At 42.2% G+C, this 18,275-nt stretch overlaps 1 long non-coding RNA gene across 3 annotated transcripts in view; it reads left to right on the top strand.

Moving 5' to 3' along the window:
* LOC309528655 overlaps nt 1–18,275 on the top strand; it is a 46,207-nt gene that overhangs the window by 22,745 nt on the left and 5,187 nt on the right. The window contains exon 2 of one of the 3 annotated variants that reach the window (XR_014217858.1): nt 15,053–15,079. The exons of the other annotated variants lie outside the window; for them this stretch is intronic. This is a non-coding gene — a long non-coding RNA (uncharacterized lncRNA). The remainder of the gene's footprint in view (nt 1–15,052; nt 15,080–18,275) is intronic. 3 annotated transcript variants of the gene reach the window in all.

The following is an 18,275-nucleotide window of genomic DNA, read 5'->3' as shown; positions in this document are numbered from 1 at the left end:
TCATGTCCGTAATTCATTCACCAAGCTCCATGTTTACAGAAATAACAACTTTCATTTTTAGTGTATGAACGTCTTTATCTGTATCACAACTCATCCTCCTCATTTTGGCTAAGCTCTTTTTAATTTGGTTTTTGTTTACATCAGACTTTGTTTATATCAAAGGAAACTCATTATTTGTATACATCACACAAGAAGCTGGCTGATTATGACAATGAAGGAAAAAAGCAAATAGAAGTCCTTAGCATCTGAAACATTTTCTGGCCTACTTCATTTGTTCACAGTTGCGTTACTCTTGGCTCCTCTGATTACTTTGTTCTTAGCATCATTAATCAGCGATGAGAGATGCCAAGAACCAGCTAACTGAAATCCAACCGGCTATTGAAGTACATTTTTTAACCTTCTATGGATAGCAAACCATCACTCCTAGTTCCTCAGAAAAACTAAACAAAGGCCATTGGACATGACTCATGACAACTTCAATTATAATAGTACAAAGTAGGCTAGTTGATACAGTGAAGTCTTTTGGAAGAAAGGGGCAGAGAATATTGTTGTTGAACTTCCAAAGGCAAGTTATCCGGTTAGATTGTCTCCTTGTAACAATCCAAGAGTGGAGCAGATGCACCAAGCAGCTTCATTTAGCAGGACAAGAGCCGGAGTCGGGAGACTTCATCAGAGGCGGAAGACCCCCATTGCTAGTGTTAGTGAGACTGAGGGTCAAGGGGAGTCACTGGAAATGGAGAAACTTCCTGAGATCACCACTCATAGAAGTGCATCACTTGGAAAAGTGAGAGATTCAGGGCTACCAATACATCCTGACTTGTCCCAAGTTGTTCTTCTACAAAATTGTCACCAGAAGCACGGGCAGCAGTGTGTGGGTCTGAGCAGAGGTCCACACCTGAAGGCTTTTTGGAATTTCAAGGCCTACTTCCCCTGACCCCTCTTCAACAGCAAGAAACTACAGCCCATACATGCCCTGGATATATGCCCTGCTGATGCCCCATTGTTGATGCAACATCTCAGCACTGCATAATCTGCTTGGACAGCAATCTTGTTCTGGAGGAAATCTTGCTCTCTGACCTATACAGCAGTTGATCACCCTCCTAGGTCAGAGAAGAATCTAATCTAAATGGCAATGGTGGCAGGAACCAAGCCCTTTCCCCTGTCCCCCATTCAGGCCAGCCCATATCACAGATGTGGGTCATCGTGGGACTCGCATTGGCTTTGCAGATTTTGGGGTCCAAAGAGGGAGGCCCACTGAAAGAGACATACCTGCCATTACTGGGATGCTTCCTCCACTTTCAGTGTAGTAGTGCCAAGCATTACAATGACAGCCTACAGTGAGAAACTGCCATTTGAGCATATCCTTATATTCAGCAGGCAGTGTTCATGTTGTTCTTACTTAGACACAATTTTACTATGTGTGTGTGAGATGCTCACATGTTTTTCCACCCATGAAACACATGTGCTGCACACTCTGGGAGTCAAGGTTCATTGGGAAGTAAGTCATGTTGCATGGGAAATACTCCTGGAAGCTCTGTCTGGGAAATACGATAGGAGAAGAATTAGTATTATTTCAGTGGTTCCTCAGTGTTTTAGACTAAATAGGTTTGCCAACAAATATCCACCCTTCTTAGAGATACCTGCCAAGTATACGGAAGAGATCAGGAGTTTGGCATGAACGTAACAGAAGCATCCAAGAAGAGAGCTGTAAAGAGAGGCTGGGATCTGGATTGAGGTTTTTCTGCATGGATTGAAGGCCAGTTAGAAGCAGGATAGATTTGCCTGTCATCAACCCTTGTTTGAAAAAGGAAGCTGTAACCCTCAGTTTAAAAACTTGCTGCAAAGTAACTGGAACCTAACATTTCTCCACTAGGTGGCTGGGCAGTCTGACATTACACTATATGGAAGAGTTGGGAATACAGTTATCTGGGAACAGATGTACCTCAGAATCCAGCCCAGCAGAGCCTAACTGGAAGTTTATTTTATGGGATTTTTTTAAAAAAACAATTTTTATTAACCCACCAATCACATCAAATCAAACCAAATTACATAAATTACAAATTACAAAGCCAAATTTTAAATTTTTGTTGGGGGTACCCATATTTCAAGTTCCGAAGGGGATCCAATCATCTTCTTACTACTGCTTTAATGTCCACAAATCTGTCCATATGATGTTCACAATACTGTCCACTCCTTTCTTGTTGTTTTCCACATCTCCTCTTGTTATTCTCATATATTTTTCCTTTCTCTTTGTGACCTCTGATGCTCTCCAAAGCGGGTTAAAACAAGTTGTAATCCTGTGTGGATATTTTTATTCATCCAAGAATCATATTCAGACGGTTTCGTATATCATCACTTCCATAAATAAAAACAGTCTAACTGTCGTTAATCTTTACAAGTCTGTCGCCTTTATCCAACCTCTGAGGAGGTTCGACAGAAATGCAGTCCAAAAACAAATCCATTCCTCCTCCCGGCTGTAAATCCTTTGACAAAGCCTGGCAAGATGGCAACTGTTTTTATTGCTGCGTCACTCCAAAAGCTCTTATTCTTTACTCAATCTCCATAAAACATACTTTTGGTTAAAGTTCATTTCCACACAGTCCTTAAACATCCTGCTTAGGTCAGTTAGCCGACGGATCCAGAGTTGGGAATACGGTTATCTGGGAGCAGATGTACCTAAGAATCCAGCCCAGCAGGGCCTAACTGGAAGTTTATTTTATGGGATTTGTTAACTGCCTCACTTTCAGATTTCTCTACAAGAATGGCTAATATCGACAAGATGTTGTTGCATTTATTTGTACTGCTATTTTGATCCAGCCTCTCACCAGGGAAATCAAACTGAACCTGCTTACTCCCTTAGAGTGATATTGGGTGTGAGTCCTTGTGTAACCTCAACTTTCTGGGACAGAGCTTCGCAACACGGTGAGGTGGTTTTTTTTTTTTTTTTTGCAGATTGGATGCAAAAAGAAAACAAAAGGAAGTGGCGGGATTCTTCAAGGGTATATGTATACCACAAATCTGCATCAGTTTTGAGGCAGTTTAACTGTCATGGCATCCATCTGAGGACCAGACATTAAGTACCTGTGCCTTTAAGAGCAGGCATTTTCCCTTCTCCACAGACTGACAGTGTGGGGTCTTAGCCTGTATTGGGACCCACTGGAGGTGGTAATAGGAGGCTTTCACACTTTGACCCTCACTGGATCCAGATCAGGCCTCCCACACCTGCAAGTTGAATTGGGAGGAAAGTTGCATTAACTTCAATGGAGGCTTTCCCCCTTAGAATGCAGGTGTGTGTGTGTGTGTGTGTGTGTGTGTGTTTGTGTGTGTGTGTGTGCACGCTCATCTGGCAGGTGACCAAGGGTTAAAGTCTCTTGACAGCCCCCCTTCCCAGCTAGCGTCAGTCTGGATTGGGCCCTCCATGCTGGCAATTAGTGTAAACGGAACCCCTCCTTTTTTTCAAAAAAATTATGCACTGCTTGATTGGGGGGGGGGACAAAATACCTCAATGTGGTTTACAAACAAGAAAAAAATTAAATCAAGAAAAAAATTACAACCCTACTTTAAAGCATATAAAAGTTAAAATACTAAAACATTTATTTATTTATTTTTACTTGGCTCTGAATCAGGGTGCTGAAAACTGTTAGAGATTCCTTTCCTCACAGAACTGCAGGAATTACTTATGTAAAAGAACGACAGTTAGTTTCTGTCTATATTGTAGATAAACCCTTCAATTTGTTAATAAATCTGGTAAGGACCCCACTGAAAGAGATCTCTTTAAATATTGGAAGAAATAAGAGCCATATGGTAAATACAGCTTGGAATTTCAGCCCTTTACATAATTTACCCAAAGCACCCTTTAACTACAGCATCCAACACTGGCATTTTCAGACTTTGTTGTACAGGGGGCAATCAACAATTAATTTGCTCTGAGAGGTCAACTGTATTATATTTCATTGGCTTATTTGACGGCCAAGCTGGAGAGTTGCCCCATGAAAGAAACAGCTCTTTTTAAAAAATGTGCAAAGCTCTGCAGAAATCCTCGCTTCACCATGCTCTTAGGCCTATACAGCATGCTACATGCTGACTGCATATGTCAACTTCTAGTTCTAAAAGATTAATCTCCCATTAGCCAGTGTGTTGTTAAGCCTTTTGGGGAATTCTTGTGAGTACCTTTGGCTGACAAAGCGCTATTTTCACTCAGGATTCAATATTTAATGCAGCAGCGTGTGAACCACAGGTGTCCAGCTGTATATAGCAATTTGGGAGAGAGATTTTAATGGAAGTGGTTTAACACCATGCACTATGGAAGTTCTGCCAGGGTTTAAAATGTCCCATCTGGCTGGATATATTTGTCATTCTACCTGTGTTTTTAATTATCCCAGTTATCTGGGGCCTTCTTCTGTTTTTATGAAAGATATGGTGACAATTTTTTCCACAATAAAGACATTACATACCTGCCCCTCCTTCAGTTTTTGGCTCATGTCATACATTATACTACAGATAGAAAGTATTTAATGTATTTCCACGCATATGAAACCGGTGTTTTATGCATCCAGTGCTGGTATGTTTGTGGCGTATCTTTGGCCGCCACCAAGGACCAAGTAGGTATAAGTCAGGGAAAGGACTGCTTTGTTTGTCTCATTGTTTCTCTGACTGTCCATTATATACACAGTTTCATGTTTTTCATTCTGGAAGTGGTTAGTGCAAAATGCTGCAGCATGATTGCTAACAGGAGCGACACATTGTCAGCATAGAACAGCTGTGCTCGGAGATCTGCAGTTGTTGCCGATTTGCTACCAGGGCAAGCTCAAGATGTTGCTATTAGTATTATAAAGCTCTTAACAACTTGGGATCAATTTGCATATGACACCACTTTATCCTGTTTGTCCCCACTCGACCATGTTAAGCAGCAGAACTGGCACAATGACAGGTGCCACATAAGACTGGTTCTGCATTTCTAAGAAATTGATCTTTGGTGTGGCAGCACTTATACTTTGGAATACAGTGGTACCTCGGGTTACATACGCTTCAGGTTACATACGCTTCAGGTTACAGACTCTGCTAACCCAGAAATAATACCTTGGGTTAAGAACTTTGCTTCAGGATGAGAACAGAAATTGTGCTCCGGCGGCGTGGCGGCACCAGGAGGCCCCATTAGCTAAAGTGGTGCTTCAGGTTAAGAACGGACCTCTGGAACGAATTAAGTACTTAACCTGAGGTACCACTGTATATCCTGCCTATTGATACCTGGCAGGCACCTTTACTGTACTCTTTTCAGTGCCTGCTAAAAACATTTTTTTTTTTAGACAAGCCTACCCAGATGTTTAGAAAGTTGATGTGAGTCTTAATCTGTTTTTCTTCTATTGTTATTTTAACTTTTCAAAGGTATTAAATTATTGTTATTTTTCTTATTTATTTTTTTAAATTGTAAAACACTGAGGTTTTCTATAACAAAGCAATGTATAAATTTGTTTGTGTGTAGTGTGGCAGTGGTTAAATCCTTTGTCTGCTGTGGCTAATGCTTGGAACTACAATTCCCAGTGAGCAGGTGCATATGACCATCATTTCAAGCTAAGAGAGAACTATGAAAGCAGATGAATTTTCTGAATACAGGGGTACCTCAGGTTAAGTATTTAATTCATTCCGGAGGTCTGTACTTAACCTGAAACTGTTCTTAACCTGAAGCACCACTTTAGCTAATGGGGCCTCCTGCTGCTGCCGTGCCACCAGAGCCCGATTTCTGTTCTCATCCTGAAGCAAAGTTCTTAACCTGAAGCACTATTTCTGGGTTAGCAGAGTCTTTAACCTGAAGCGTATGTAACCTGAGGTACCACTGTACTCGCTGAGAAAACTTGCAAATGCTGACCCAGTTTCAAACTGAGCCTGGGGAGTTCTCCCAACCCTTGTAAAAACCTATGCAATAAACTTAATACAAAAGGCATTTCAGGCAGCTGCAACTGCTTTTTAAAATGTAATCTACAAGTAAACATGCAAACCCTGGATGTAGGGACTAACTGCAGGTTGTGATTTTTCTTTTCTTCTTTAAGGTACAAGTGTGATGTTCACTGGAAATGTGTGGAAATGGAAGATTCCCCAAACCTTTGATTACAAAACAAAAAATCCCCTCTTGTACTGCAGCTAGGCATGTTCAGTGAATCCTTCAGAATCTATGAAAGCTGGGACATAAGAATGCATTTATCCGTGACACATTTATTCCCTCAAACTACAGGACTCTTGCTGTTTGTTTGTCTTTAAGAAAAACATGGTGTTGTGGTTAAATCTCATGATAAGGGTTCGGGAGCTCTGTAGCACTATTGCCAATGCCATAAGCTTCCTGTGCACTTGAGGCATAACAGCAGCAGACTCATTTCTCAGAATGCAGCTCACTTCTGAACAGATACAAAGCACAAGGGGTGTGTGAGAGAGAGGCTTTAATCTCAGAGTCAGAGGACGATGAGCTGGCTTAGTCTGGGGCTGTTATGCCACTGGCTGAGGAACTGGAGAAGTTTCCTGATACTAAGCAGGAAGCTAGTGGTCAGAAGCCTAATGAATCTGAGACAAGAACCCAAATTCTATTTGCCTGAAGAATCATAGGAACATAGGAAGCATCCTTATACTGACTCAGACCAGTAGTCCATTTAGCTCCCTGACTGGCAGTGGCTGTCTATGGTTTCAGACAGGGACTCTTTCCCATCTCTGTGTGAAAATGCCAGGGATGTAACCTGGGACTCTCTACAGGCAAAGCAAGTGCTCTACCACTGAGCTACTGCCCTTGCCAAAGTATCTCCACATCACTGCACCTGCTCAACAGCGCTAGAAGGTTTCCAGGTGGGATACCACAGAAAAGAAGTGGAGTGCTTGCCTTCAGGCTGGGGTTGGCCATTTAAGAATTCACACTCTTTGGGCACAAAGGAAGGGAGCAGGTGGAAGGAAGACCGGATGGGGAGACTCAGTTCACTGCCAGCCTTTGTCGGAAAAAGTGGCTCACTTGGAGCTTTCCACGGTGCTGCCTTTCCTCATGGGTGTCTGCTATGGATTGATCAGAACAACAGTCGCCAGAACAAGAGTTGCCAGAAAATCTACACTGGGGAAAAGGTAGCTAGAGAGACAGTAGTGCATGGTGTATGAGAAGAAGAAGGCTAGTTCATTAGGACAAAGAGGGCAAGGAACCACCAACCTTAGTCTGCCCTCAGCCTATTCTGTCTTCCTACTAAGTGCTACACTTGAAGAACTCAGCAGAGAGAAGGATAGGCTCTGCCTGGGATTGGCTCTGGGTCATCTTAATGTTGGTCTGCCTGCCTTGTGCCCCATTAGCCCCAATAGGCACCAACAACCAGTTAGTTCAGGAAGCTTTTCCCTACTCCCTTGCTCCATGAAATTCCTTCCTCCACCCTGACAAACACACTTTATACCTGTTCATTTTAACACAGAGATCATGCCACTATCGCCTCTAATTAGGCGCCAAGTCAAATTAATTTTGGGCCAAATGACTTTCAGACTCTCTGTGCTGGGAACTCAAGGTACTACTGAGCAGGTCTTCTACTGAGCATTTATGAGTAGCTTAACACTAAACAAGTTATGGTGTTACATTTTTGCATGCCTGTCTTTTGGAATTCAGCTATATTGCATGTGATCAGTCATCACCTTTTCCAAAGAGATTGTGCCCACCCCAGTCCAAGCTGTAAAGCAGTTGGACTGACTAGGATTAGAATGCCTGAGCAAATGGGCAGAGACCCCAGCCAACATGTTAACATGCAGAAAACTTTTCTTCAGTTAAATACTACAAGGCCTTGCTGAAACATACTTTTTTAAAAACAGTTTTGGTGTTTTACATTTACATTTTGGAACAGGGCTTATTCTATACAAGATGGCAATTGCAGATAAAGCAATGCATCTGTCATACCACTTAAGATGTATCAGGCAACCCTCCCCCGCTTCATGTTTCCCTGCCTCCTCAAAACGTAAGTGTTTGTGGATTCCCCTTGACCCATCAGTGGTTGGAACAACCCAGCCCTCCTCATCCGATGCATTTCTCTGCCAGCAAAAGTCTGTGGTGCTGGACTTGAACTGCTACAGTCAGTAATGCTACCACCTGAAATTTGCAGAGATGTGCATTGTTTCTGCCTTTGCTGTTGTGAGCAAACTAAACAGTTAAAACAAGAACAAAAACCTGCCCTGCATTTTGTTCAGGCAGGAGTAGTGAGAACAGAAATGAAAGCTCCAGGTGCACTCATTATTCTTTTCCACATTTGCCTATTCATGTTTTGGATTCTTACTGTAGAATTTTGTTGGAATAGGCTGGAGCAGTATCAAAGATTCTTGCATTCCCCCCACCCCCGTATAGCTTTTCATAAATAATCCCAGTGCAAGTAGGTTGAACGTAAGTAAATATAATTCATCAACAGTGTTTCTAGGGTGAAAGGAAAAATTTCTCAACTTTTCAGCAATTTATTTTACCATTTAAATCAAGCCTTGGAGCTTTCCTTAAACAGCCTTTAAATCTGCCACATTTGAAAAGTTGTTTCAAAGTTTAGAAATCCCTCTCTTGTTATATGTGTACTAAAAATATTGTTCCAGGGTCATATATTATTCCTGAGGTTGTTTCCCCAAGAGGTCTATAATTAAAGGAAGGCTATGTTTGCAGTTATAAGGTTTGCATTTTACACTATGTATGTTAACATTTTTGGTCCCGGTCCTGCAAGCCATCAAACATGCATTACCTGCCCTACAATGTCATTCATGATATGTGGCACTGGACCCAGGGGGCCATTCACATGAGTCTGCTGGATCAGCTGTTGCTAGGAAACTATAGATACAGATTACAGTAATGGCTTCTACAGAATCTGATCTTGAAGCATTTCCTTCCTCCAGCATTTTATTAGCACTTCAGGGTTTGTCTGGTCAAATAAGTCTATTTCACTACCTGGCGCACACAATTCCTATAGTGATAGATGTAGTTTTGTCCTCCTTTCTGATATAAATATCAGCTTTTGAGTCATTTGAGGTTCAGGTGTCTTTCCAGCTCCTGTATCTTGGCTCACTTGCAGTCAAATGCATTTCCCAGAGCAGGGAATAGAAACCAACTCCTCTCTGCTCTATTAATTGGACATTTGTTTGCTGCAGTTGAATGAAAGCAGCAACAGGACTCACAGGCTTCTTGAAAATTACTTCATATGCTTTTCAGGTCAATAATTTAGGGGCTTCTTTCCATCCCCAAACCCACCTAAACACATAGGACATTTGAATATTTCATTTAAACATGCTAGTGACTGGAATATAGGTTAAGTCAACTGTAAAATTGAGCCTCATCTGGAGACACAGGCTGCTTCTTCAACAGCGCCTTAAAGTGTGTGCAACAACTGCACATTCTGCTTTGTAGACCCACTGCCTACTCTCCTTTCACATTGTGGAACAAAGCTGGCTCCTGATAGCTATGTAGGGGGCAGAAAAGGAGGGATGCCCCATAGGGCCAGTGGAGCAGTGAGATAGGAAGAATTGTAGCCACATACCAACTAAGTGCTATGAAACTTTTAGAGAGAGAGGCAAGTCTGGGTGTGGTTCTGGCAATCTTTCAGATGAGCTAAATACACTCTGGTATATGTGTGGTTTGGCTCTTTCACAACTAGTTGATTTAGTAACTTTTTGCTTGGAGTTTTTTAATGTCTATGGCATGGGCCAGCTGTAGGATCAGCAACTTTCTTTTGTCTGGCTTCTTGCATCTGCAGGGAAGCAGAAATCAAGGAGATTAAGCTTACAGTGTACAGTTTCTGCTTTCCACCCAACTGCTAATGGACCCCTGCTAGAAAAAGTTGAGAACACTGTCCCTTGACTTGCTGTGCAGTGACTGTAAATGCGCATGCCAAAGTTTAGCAGCATACCCTGGTTGAGCCAGGGTCAGTGCAGGTGTTTAAAGATGCCTCAGCATGTCATCTGCGCAGCTGGAGGAAACGCAATGCAATGCAAAAATAGTGCAGTGACAAATTCAGGTTTGGGAGGGACCTTGGACAAGACATCTTCCATGACCTCCTCATTGGAATTATGAAAAGCTCCTCCTTCTCTTCATCACTGCATCGCTTGCCAGGCAGAGAGCTAATGAGCAAGCAGCCTTGGCATTGCCACTTCTCCTTCTCCTTTCTGCTACTGTCTGGGCCATAGCAAAAGGCAGAGAACAACCAAACAGTTGCAATGATGAAGGTAAGCAGCAGCTTCAAAGAGCTCTTGGCCGTGAACTCCCTTTGGGGTGTGAGGCCTTGGTTAATGCCCAATCATAGTCTTGATGCTGGTCCTCACAGCGCATGTTACACAGTGTGTTGCATAATGTGCCACTGACAAATGCTCCAGTTGTTCAGTATTTAGGGATTTGTCTCTGTTCCCATTCTGTCCCTGTTTCATCTTTTGAGTGACATGCTAGGGGTTTATTTTATTTAGATATTAATGGTGCTTATAATACCAACTCAAAAAAAAAAAGTTATCCAGGCAGCTTACAAAGACAATAAAAAATTAAGATACAACGTTAAACAAAGTACGCACACTCACAAATGCAACATAAAAAACTCCAGCAGCAGAGAATAAAATCATTAGCTTTTTTTTTTTTTTAAATGTCGGTGCCAACGCATATGCATTAGGATCTGACACTGGCCTCAGGCCCCTAAATGTCTTGGACCAGCAAATGCTTCTGGCAGCCTGCTCTCAGGTAAGCATTCTGCACGGGTACACAGCTTTATCAAGAAAGATCCTTTCTGGGAAAACTCCTGTCTGGCAGAGTTTTAACTTTAAAAAGGCCCAATACAAAAAGTTATCTATATTCTGAATTACTTTTTTTGGGAGCAAGCAAACGTATGCATATTTCAAAAGTTTAACAAGACAGCTTTGCTTTACTAGTGACATCAAGATAGCGTCCCTTGGTTTTGTTTTGGAAATACTGTTGCAGAATAAAGATCGGCTGGGTGTAAATCATAAGCTGGGTGTTAAATATAGCCCAAACATACAAGTAAAAGGTCCTTACCTTAGCTTAATGCCAAGTGCTTAGATGTGTCCAAGAAAATCAATTTATAAGATTTCACAGAGAAGGCCTTTGTCCTTTTGTATTTCAATTAAAGTATCACACTGCTAGCACATATATATTTTAAAATAAAATGTCATCCAGAATATAATCAGTAATACAAGCAAATAGAGCATGATGACCTGCTGTGAGAGGGGCTGGCCCAGCCATGATTTTGTCCACATCCCTGTCTGCCTGAGTAATTTTAAAGACAGAAAACACCTTTGGGAATGAAAGGTAATAAGTAGGTTCAACAGTGAGGCATTTATGGCCAAGTGGTTCCTTGTTTCAGATCCAAGTATGAAATTACAGTGGGTGAAATGGAGAGGTTTGCCACGGTGCACCAGAAAGAGCCTTGGGAGCTGAAAGCTTTAAATGGATGTTTTGAATGTTGTGCATATTGTGATGCAGAGTAGTTCTTGGTGTCGTGAGTTCATTGACTTCCTCCATGTGTGGGCTGTATATGTAGGTGGCAGTACCAGCACCATCTCTGGCACCTGGGCTAACACTGGAACGCTCTGGGAATGTCTACCTTTATTGTTCTTTTTATTTGCTTGCTTTTTTAATGGGTTGTGTTCTCTCCGTTCCCCTCCTAGGCTGGGTGGGTGTAGGATATAGCAGCCGCTCCACTGGTGCAGGGGCAGTATATCCTCCTTATAAACCAGTACAGTGGTACCTCGGGTTACATACGCTTCATGTTACAGATGCTTCAGGTTACAGACTCCGCTAACCCAGAAATATTACCTCGGGTTAAGAACTTTGCTTCAGGATGAGAACAGAAATCGTGCTCCAGCGGCGCGGTGGCAGCAGGAGGCCCCATTAGCTAAAGTGGTGCTTCAGGTTAAGAACAGTTTCAGGTTAAGTACGGACCTCCAGAACAAATTTAGTACTTAACCCGAGGTACCACTATATATAAATGGTTTATAGGACTGGCTGATAATTTTGTGAAGTTATTCTGAAGGAAATTGAAACAGTGGGATTCCTTCACTTTCTGAAGAAATGAAAAGAAATGTAAGCTTTCTGTATTTTGCTGTGTGAACACTCCCTAGTCCAGTGAAAATGCAAATTATAGAGTTTTCCTTTTAAACCCTGGGGAAACCCATAATCCTGCTCCGTCTCTCATGACACTGGCCTGCTCTTTTGTGAACTTTCTCTAGTGTGGGTTTTTTTTTACAAAAAAACCAAACAAACACCCCCCCCCCTTCATTCCCTTCAGCTTTGGAATATCTGCATCTGTATCACAACATAATATCAGGAAAGTGACTTCATCTTCTCCCACCCTTTCGCCTGCAGCAGTCTTCTGTTTCCTCTGCCTACCCTATGAAGATGTTCTTGAAGTATGCTAGGGGCTTGAACTACTGGTTGCATGGCTCTTTCAAGGTTCATAGTTAACTCCAAATATATATATATATTGCTGTTTTTATATAGAAAGGCTATTGGATATCTGGGCTTGGGAGAGTTGAAAATGACAATGTCTCTTTCCACAAAGCAGTAAGGGCCAAGATGTAGAGTGCAACCATTCACTGTTCCAACCTATTTTTGAACAGTATGTTGGTGGCATGAAAATAAGGATATTCCTTTAACAAGCAGAAGGAACTGTTTCTCAGAAACGAATTAGCTATCCAGACCAGGTAAAATTGATGCCAGATTCCAATTTGTGATAAAAGGTATTTGAGGCAGGCAGCATTTTACACACTAATAAGTCATTTCTACAATGTGTGGATATATCCTACTAGTATCAGCAAGCATTCACATGGATGTTAAACAGAAGGAAGTTTGCTGCAGATGATGACCCAGTCTTGAAAACTAAGCATACAACCAAGATCTCAGTGTCAGTGAGAACAGCAAGCCATTCCTTAGCCAAGAACGGGAATATCCTGGCTGCAGTTGTGCTGCTCAGCTGCTGGATAAAAGCCAGCATGTAAGAGAGTGACTTTTGTGAATTCCTGGAGTGGATCCATGTAGTGACAGCATTAATGTTTGCCCATGTGGGAGCTGACCTTAAAGTCCTACAGCCATACAAGCTGCTCATGTTATCTGCTGGCATTCTGCCCTCTCTGCAGCTACGTTTATGACCTTGCTTTATCATTGTGCTCAGCCCACTACTATATTAATAAAATGTTCATGTAAAATGTATACCATTTCTGGCATGAGGTATACCATTTCTGGCATGATGAAATGGAGATGAATAATAAATCCAAATTGCAATAATTTTATACTAAAGGAATTATTTGGTATTTCCTCCTCTAGAAAATTTATACAAGGACTAAGTAGCCAGGAGAAAAACAGAGGGCCTCCATATGCATCCCATGGCTGAAGATGCTGCTGATTGTGTATTGTTTTTTCAGCTTTCCTCTTGAAGAAAATGTTTGGCCCTCCTGTTTGCTGAAAATATAACGGAAGCACGAGGAAGGCTCAATATCACAAAGCTGAATAATAAGTTCTCCACATGTATTTTTCTTTTCTGAAGTAATGGTTTCTCTAAGCTCATCTTCTGCTTTTTCATTGGTTTTACACATTTAGTTGTCATTCTCCCCCCTCCTTTCCTCCTCCTGAAATTCCCCCCTTCTCCTGAACTCTAAACAACACCCCAAGGGTCCTGCTCCAGGCTGGCTGGAGACCTGAACAAGAGCAGACCTGTTGAGGTCTGAGGAGGGACTGGAACATTTTGTTGCAGGTCTCCACTTGCCTTCCTGCAGCTCCTACTAATCCAGATGACAAGGTGACCTTTTGTATAGCCAGTTACAAACTTAGCTGTTACTCATTAGATTTCCTTTGAAAGATTCTCATCCACATATTGATCTGCTTAGCTTGAGAAAGCTAAAAATACTGCAGCATTGAGTGGCACATGATGCAGAAGTAAGCAGAAACATGAATCATTTATATCAAAAATGGTCAACTGGCAGTCCGCAAGCCACATCCGGCCAGTGGAGCAATTTGATACAAAGTGTGATAAGATCTGTTGGGGCTCTTCTGATGTTCTTACATTTTATCTCTTGTAATTTTGATGTGTGTTCTTGTGGATGTGTTCTTGTGTGCAGCTGTGGATAAACTGCAGTCATTGCTGATGTGAAGCCTCCTTAGCACATTTTTTAGTGTCGGCAATTTGTCACGTGTGGTGATGGGTTAGTGGGTGGTCGCTATCACCATGCCCCTACTTCTCTTTGCTCCTCACCTGCCTACCAAACAAAAGGCACCTACAGTGGTATCTCAGGTTACAGACACTTCAGGTTACAGACTCCACTAACCCAGAAATAGTACCTCGGGTTAAGAACTTTGCTTCAGGATGAGAACAGAAATCATGTGGCGGTGGCGGGAGGCCCCATTAGCTAAAGTGGTAGCTCAAGTTAAGAACAGACCTCCAGAACGAATTAAGTTCTTAACCCAAGGTACCACTGTATTTTCACCAGCTGACACAGACCAAAGGCATACCCTGTTCAAAGGAGTTATTCTCTCAAGGTCTTCATAGAGTAAATTATGTGGTTTTACTCTGGATACTGTTGTTGCAGTCCTACACTGGAGATAGGTAGGTAGGTAGGTAGATGATAGATAGATAGATGATAGAAAGATATAGATAGATGATAGATAGATAGATAGATAGATAGATAGATAGATAGATATGTTGCACAAAACCTCTTTATCATTATTTTGGTATTTCATTATTTCTGAGGGTTTTTTTAGTGTGTGTGTGTGTGTGTGTGTGTGTGTGTGTGTGAATGCATGGCTATGTGATTAACATTTACTGGGTGTTTGGGGCATTCCTAATATTTTGAGATGCTGATACCCACTCCAGCCATGCCAAATCAAACAGCAGATTGAGATACCTAAACATCACTCTTGTGCAAGACCTCAGTATTGCAAAATAAAAACAAACAAGCTGGAAATGCACACACCACCAAGAGCACAAGTATCCATGTTGTTCAGTGTGGAACATGATAAATAAAGGCTGGTAACATTTGCAGTTGAACTCCTACATACTTACTGGGATTATATTTGTGGCTATGCATTCAGGTACAAAAATACCCAGGACAGAAAAAGGTACGGAACGATGAGAGAAGAGTGGATGAGAGGAAGGACCCATAACTATCCTGTATACATTCCATCAATCTCTTCTTATTGACGTGGATACCATGCAGTAGAATAGCGAGGAATATCTAGGCTTGGCTTGGGGTGGAATGCATGGAAGCTAATGTGTCAACCATGCTCAAGGAAATATTGGATCCAAATGACCTTTTTGTGATGTAAAGCTCCAGTCTGGAAACTCATGTGATCAAATGGTTATAGTACAATATTTTATATGTTATGCTCCCATCACAGGAGCCAACTTCTAGGGGCCGAGGTACCTTCAGCTCCCCACCCCAATAAAATATTGGTGTGTGTTTTCCCCCCAAAACAAAATGCAATTGCAGCACTGATCTCCCAAGGTTGTACTAACAGTGCACTGTTGAAGACTTTCAGGGCTCCTATGCCTTTAATAAAACATCTCCTGTTTGCAGGTCCAGCCTGCTTTATTGCTTCCTGCTTATCTAGGCTGGGGATTCATGATGAATAGCCAAATAACGGTACTCTAATAAGCCCAGTTTCTCTCCGTAGGACAGAATTACTGTTTTCCTTATACTGGGCCAGATTCAACTACCCCATCCTGCTAGAGGAAACCAGCCCAAGGACTCTTCACGAATACAACAGGGCTCCCCTGCCATCCTGAAAGGTTGGCAGATCCCCTAGAGTAGCGTGGAGGGGGTGGAGGGGAGATCGTTTCATTGGGCAAGAAGAAATGCTTGCAGTAATGGAACAATCTCATTAGCGCTATGTAGAATTCCACCCATTTTTAAAATAGTGAAATAGCTCGGTTAAAAAATAAAAATAAATAAAAACTAATTTTAAAAGGTAAGGAAACCAGAAATTAAAATCTCCCCCACAAGTTTTTCTCCCAGGCAAGGGTTTTTCCAGATATAATTTCCTCCAGCAACTTTAGTTCAAGACCCAGTAATTAAAAAGGAAGTGACACTGTGGGTTAAACCACAGAGCCTACGACTTGCCGATCAGAAGGTCAGAGTGTAAAGGTCAGAGGGGGCAGGGTTTCTGTTGAGGCAGGGGATTAGCTGTGGGAGGAGCTTATCAGAGTCTGAAGGGCAGCAGTTGAAGAAGGAGCAAAAAGGGTTTTCTTGTGTGTGTGTGTGTGTGTTTCTTTGTGGCTGGTTAGCTGTTTTCCCTGTGTAAAGGTCAGAGGGGGCAGGGTTTCTGTTGAGGCAGGGGATTAGCTGTGGGAGGAGCTTATCAGAGTCTGAAGGGCAGCAGTTGAAGAAGGAGCAAAAAGGGTTTTCTTGTGTGTGTGTGTGTGTTTCTTTGTGGCTGGTTAGCTGTTTTCCCTGTGTAAAGGTCAGAGGGGGCAGGGTTTTTGTTGAGGCAGGGGATTAGCTGTGGGAGGAGCTTATCAGAGTCTGAAGGGCAGCAGTTGAAGAAGGAGCAAAAAGGGTTTTCTTGTGTGTGTGTGTGTGTGTGTTTCTTTGTGGCTGGTTAGCTGTTTTCCCTGTGTAAAGGTCAGAGGGGGCAGGGTTTCTGTTGAGGCAGGGGATTAGCTGTGGGAGGAGCTTATCAGAGTCTGAAGGGCAGCAGTTGAAGAAGGAGCAAAAAGGGTTTTCTTGTGTGTGTGTGTTTCTTTGTGGCTGGTTAGCTGTTTTCCCTGTGTAAAGGTCAGAGGGGGCAGGGTTTCTGTTGAGGCAGGGGATTAGCTATGGGAGGAGCTTATCAGAGTCTGAAGGGCAGCAGTTGAAGAAGGAGCTGCTACTTCAGCTCTACACATATGCTGCACTGCAGCTCATATATTTATCTCTCTCTCTCTCTCCCTTCATACTTCCTTTGAGAAACAGCTGACCCTTGCTTAATAAATTTCATGCTAGACACAACCCCAAGTAAAAAAAAAAAGACTGAATGAATAGACATCCGGATAAAGCCTTTGGTAAAATGAATAAGACATTGTACGGTAATGAATAAGATGTGTAGTCCACAACCCACTTACTCCAGAGCAGTCCAGTGACTTAATGGTAACATTCCAAGGTAAATAGATTATGGATTGCACTGTGTGTGAGCAGAAATCCTTCAATTAGTTTATTCAAAATTTATATTCTTCCTAAATATAGCCTATACTATACAAGTGATGGCAAGCTGAATTATTTATTAGCTCATTTTCCAGTCATCCTGCTGATATGTGCACACTCTGCTTACATATACATTCATGGAGTCAAAAAATGAAATAATGCCCTTATCCTATGAGAGCCTAGACCAGCACAGCAGGCCAGGGCGTGCCAATGTTCTCCTGCTTAAAATAGTACCTGTTTGAAGAGGGGTAAATGCTCCACTTTTATTTATTTAACAGGATTTAGATACCGCTTAATTACAAAAACATCTAAGCGCTTTACATATAGTATTTAAAAATAAATTGAAATTATCAAGAAAACCAGATATTTTAAACAAGTTAGCCTTAAAAAAATCAACATAAATCAGTAATTTCAAAAATATACACTGTAAAAAGCTAAAGGGACCCCTGACCATTAGGTCCAGTCGTGGCCGACTCTGGGGTTGCAGCGCTCATTTCGCTTTATTGGCCAAGGGAGCCGGTGTTCAGCTTCCGGGTCATGTGGCCAGCATGACTAAGCCGCTTCCGGCGAACCAGAGCAGCGCATGGAAACGCTGTTTACCTTCCCGCTGGAGCGGTACCTATTTATCTACTTGCACTTTGACGTGCTTTCGAACTGCTAGGTTGGCAGGAGCAGGGACCGAGCAATGGGAGCTCACCCCGTTGTGGGGATTCGAACCGCCGACTTTCTGATTGGCAAGTCCTAGGCTCTTTGGTTTAACCCACAGCGCCACCCGCGTCCCTATCATACACTGTAAGATGACATATTAAAATGCATGTCAAATATACATGTCTGGGTAGACTAGATTAAACAAAACAAAAACTTTTAGCAGGTGCCAAAAACCATCCAGCAAAGGCGCCCGCCTAATATCAATGTGCAGGGAATTCCAAAGTTTAGGTGATATCACACTGAAAGATCACTTGCAAGTATGGAATGAATATTATGTGGCACTGTAAAAAGTGCCAGTTCCAAAATATGCATTTATAGCAATGCTTTGGCTAAAGTAGATCATGCCCTTGAGTCCTCCTTTGTCCAGTGGGCTTTTCCTTTATAATGAGCTGTTTGAATGGTTTTGCTATTTTCTGTGTTGTACAACT

This window comes from Podarcis vaucheri, assembly GCF_965113315.1.
Source record: "Podarcis vaucheri genome assembly, chromosome: 3".
Classification (NCBI taxonomy): Eukaryota; Metazoa; Chordata; class Lepidosauria; order Squamata; family Lacertidae; genus Podarcis; species Podarcis vaucheri.
Note: the sequence above shows the minus strand (reverse complement) of the source record. Positions and strands in the feature narration are given on the sequence as shown.